Raw genomic sequence first — 4,219 nt, 5'->3', positions numbered from 1 at the left:
TACTTTTATAAGTTCCTCAGAACAGATATTATGTTGAAAAGAATAGGTATAATGCTAAAAGTCAACAAGACATATGGTCAAAATTTATCAGAAATGGATGCTATACCATAATCTTTGTAAATGAACATTGTACTTTGATTGCTTTTTTGTGTGTGGGTGTGAGTGAATGAGTTGTCTTTGTCCCTTGTTATGAATACTTGTACACTCTTCAAAAAAAGAGACGGTGATTTTGATAATATTGGAATCATGTAGCTGCAGCAAAAACAATACAAATATACTATTTCTTTCCAAAACGTCATCTTTGTGCGATTGTAAACGGCTTCAGCGCCAAAACGCAGCAATTCTAACTTTTCCCCTTGTTTTAGAAGCGTTTGAAGACATATTCGCCAAAACGTCCCCAAGAAAACATGCAAAGCAAAATGCATGTGCAAGTAAGCGGAAAAGAATGCGGTATCGATCATTGTAAAAAGGCAAACGTTGTGTTTAATTTTGTCATTTGTTTGTGTCTGGAAAAGAGGAAATCATCATGCCACGACTGGGTGCCGCCAATCGAAACATCGCCATAGGCCGCCTTGAAGCTGGGGAGTCGCAGTCTGCAGTTGCCCGACATTTTAACGTTCATTAGAACACCTTATCTCGCCTTTGGATCGTTTCCTGCAGACCGCCCAAGATCGCCCGAGAAGCGGCCGTCCAAGAGTTACCATCCAAGCCCAGGACCACTACATACAGGTTGCTCACTTGAGTCCCCGTCTTGCCACAGCCGTGGAAACTGCTCAAAGCATCCCTGGTTTGAGAAGAATTTCCGACCAAACTGTCAGGAATCGATTGCGTGAAGTGGAGATTCGACCAAGAAGGCCAGTTGTCGCCTCTATTTTGAGAGACTTTCATCGGCGCAATCGATTGCGGTGGTGTCGTAGAGTCCGGAACTGGAAAATTAGAAACTAGAGGCGAGCCTGGTTCAACGATGAATCACGATTTCTTCTTCACCGGCGAGATGGAAGAAATTAACGTTTTGCCCCTAATTGCATTCGACAGGTCGTCAGTTTCGGTGGACAGTGTCATAGTGTGGGTCGATTATCCAGCACACAAAGATCTGATTTAGTGGTGGTTCTGGGGAATTTGACAGAAAATCGGTACATCAACGAAGTCCTTGCACGTCACATGTTTCCGATTATGGACCGACAGAGGGCGTTGTTCTAGCACGACATCACATACAGCACGCGTCACGGTCCGCTACCTTGCCAATTCTAACGCCAATGTTTTGCCATGGCCTTCTCGATCATCAGATCTAAACCCAATAGAACACCCGTTGGATGAGCTCGATCGACGAATATGTCAACGTCAAAACACGCCTCAGACACTTTCACAGCTGGCCATCGCATTGCAGGAAGAGTGGCGAAGAATTCCGCAAGAGTGACTTCGTCGACTTATCCACCCGCAGACTGTGCCGAGACGGTGCCGAGCAGTAATAACTACCAATGGTGGCCATACAAAGTATTGACTTTGACGCCATCTTGTTGGACTCAAGTAAACAGAAACACAACAATAAAGGCTACTGTTGTATTTGCGGACTCTTTGTCTATAGACGTGTGAATTTTCATTTTCTTACAATTGAAATTACATGAAATAATTGCTCTTAAACTAACGCAATAAACTCTTCTAAATATGGTTTATGCGTTTCTTTTTTGAAAGTGTATTTAACTCAGGACTTCAGATGATGAAAATAGGATCACTGATGAACAATAAGCAGACTTTTTACCGGACTTCTCAACTATTGACAATATAGTTTTCTTTCAGGCAGTGATACAGAAATGTGCGAGTAAAGGTGAGATTCTACTGTCATTTTGTGGATTTCTGAAAAACATTTTACACTATTAGATATGATATTTAAAACAGTTTCATACGCCGTGGACCACGTCGGCTGAACTTGGGCAGGCACTGCAAGAAGAGCTGGACAGCACAGTTCGTCATTGGGATAGTCACACGCAGTGTGCTTCATCCATTAAATGAATGTTTGACAAATCGTATCGGTAATACGCATAAATGATACAAACTGGCCAACTTTGAAACTTCCTGTCTTAACCATGTAGTCCCTCAAGTACGTTGTGGGCGATTGGGTAGCCTAATGGTTAAAGCGTTCATGACGAAGGCCCGCGTTCGATTCCCCACATGGGTACAATGCGTGAGGCCTATTTCTGGTGTCCCCGCCGTGATATAAGATAAACTTAGTCACACTAGAACGCTGATTGTTATATCATTAAACCTCACACTTGTTTTATCGTGTTCCCAATTGTGTCAGTAAGATAAATCTGGGGCTAGAACCTAATATCGCTTAAATTTGTGGAACATAATTTATTTTCGAGTATCCCTACACTTCTCAGAGGGATACACAAAGTCCACAGTCTAGACCACCTGTCGTCCGACTTCCATTTTGGTGGAAGTCGCGGTGGCTGAGCGGGTTAGGCGGCTGACGTTGTGTGCTGGCGGTTCGGTGCCTGACTCTGGGGGGTGTGGATTCGAATCCCGGATGGTGGTCTAGAAGCCAGACCCTAAAATGGTGAAAATGTGGTGCAGTTCTGGCGACCAAACGGGATGTGCTTTTTCACAATCAGGAATGATTTAGCTTTGATTTGAAGCCGGTTGTCATCAGCTACCGTGCGTGACTACCGTGCAGGGGCCCTTTTAAGGTGCAACATGTCATGTCAGTAATGGCAATATTTTTACCGATAACTGGATGGTTTAATTTAATAACTCTGGTTTGGTTTGACCGATTTTCATAAAAAATATATTTTGGGAATGCTCAGACCATGATTTAAAATTGTGGACAATAATATTACATATATGCTCATCGCAAAAAGTATTTTGGTAAGGTTAAAGGTCAATTTTAATAGAAAGGGCATTTGATGAGAAAATATGAGTTGAACTTTACAAATTAAAGGTAATTTTTCCAAAATTATGTTTTTCTGATTCAGCTATAACATTTGAAGATCATATATACCGTTGGTTGGCATTGTATTCATGAAAAACCATTACAAGGAAACAAAGGTTGGTACTTTGTATTTAGATCAGCAATATATTACACAATGTCTGTTCAACAGTAACAGCACCATGTTTTACATAGTCAACGATACTAAATATGTCAAAGATACTGTTGGACTATCATTAAAATCACACAACATAACAGAAAGCTCTCAAATGTATAATTCAATTATTCAAGATGTCTTTATATTTTGATGATTAGGGGAAAAATACCAGCGCCTTGAGCATGCACTAGTTGCCTGGATATGTGCGCTATATAAATATCTTATATATATATATACACAATTTAGGAAAAAATACATCGCCTTGACTAGCATTATCTGGATATGTGCTATATAAATATCTTATATATATAAGATATTTATATAGCGCACATATCCACTCAGTGCATGCTCAAGGCGCTAGGTATTTTTCGCTAATCATCGGATGTCAATCCTCATAAAAAGGACATCGTATTATCAATCTCAACTCCCTGGGGAGTTTTCAACTCTTGCAGCCACTAGGCGCACCGAGTTATTGTGGCTTTCTCATCCTAACGAGGTACCCATTCACAGCTGGGTGGACTGGGACACATAGTCACAGTACTTTGTCCAAGCTCACTGCACGTTGCTGTACCCGCAATTAGGTGTTTGCACGTATTCATGTGGCCAACATCTGGTCATATACCAACGGATTCGTGGGTTCTTTTAAGTGCAGTGGGTTGTGTACTGTGCACTAGGGGTTGTGACAACACTGAAAGAGTCTGCACACAAAGTTGACTCTAAAGTTTTTACACCCGGTCACAGGTGGGCTCGATCCCGACACGGGGTGGTTGGGTAGCCCAGTGGTTAAAGCGTTGGCTCGTCACGCCGAAGACCCGGGTTCGAATCCCCACATGGGTACAATTTGTGAAGCCCATTTCTGGTGTCCCCCGCCGTGATGTTGCTGGAATATTGCTAAAAGCGGCGTAAATCCAAATTCAGTCAGTCAGTCAGTCGATCCCGACACCTCAACCTCGCTGGATCACGAGCCTGGCGCCTTAGCCAGCTCGCCCACCGCGCCCACATTTAGTAAGGCTAACCTGAAATATTACCTTGTATGCAGATGCCAATAACGACATGTTACGATTTCAGGGGTTTATCACCTTCTCTGACCATACTGCAGTGAGCGAAACTAAATCAATAACATACATGAAGCCGCC

Source organism: Haliotis rubra, unplaced genomic scaffold (assembly GCF_003918875.1).
Source record: "Haliotis rubra isolate DU_JTF1 unplaced genomic scaffold, ASM391887v1 Scf109, whole genome shotgun sequence".
Lineage (NCBI taxonomy): Eukaryota > Metazoa > Mollusca > Gastropoda > Lepetellida > Haliotidae > Haliotis > Haliotis rubra.
This window is presented reverse-complemented; position numbering follows the sequence as displayed.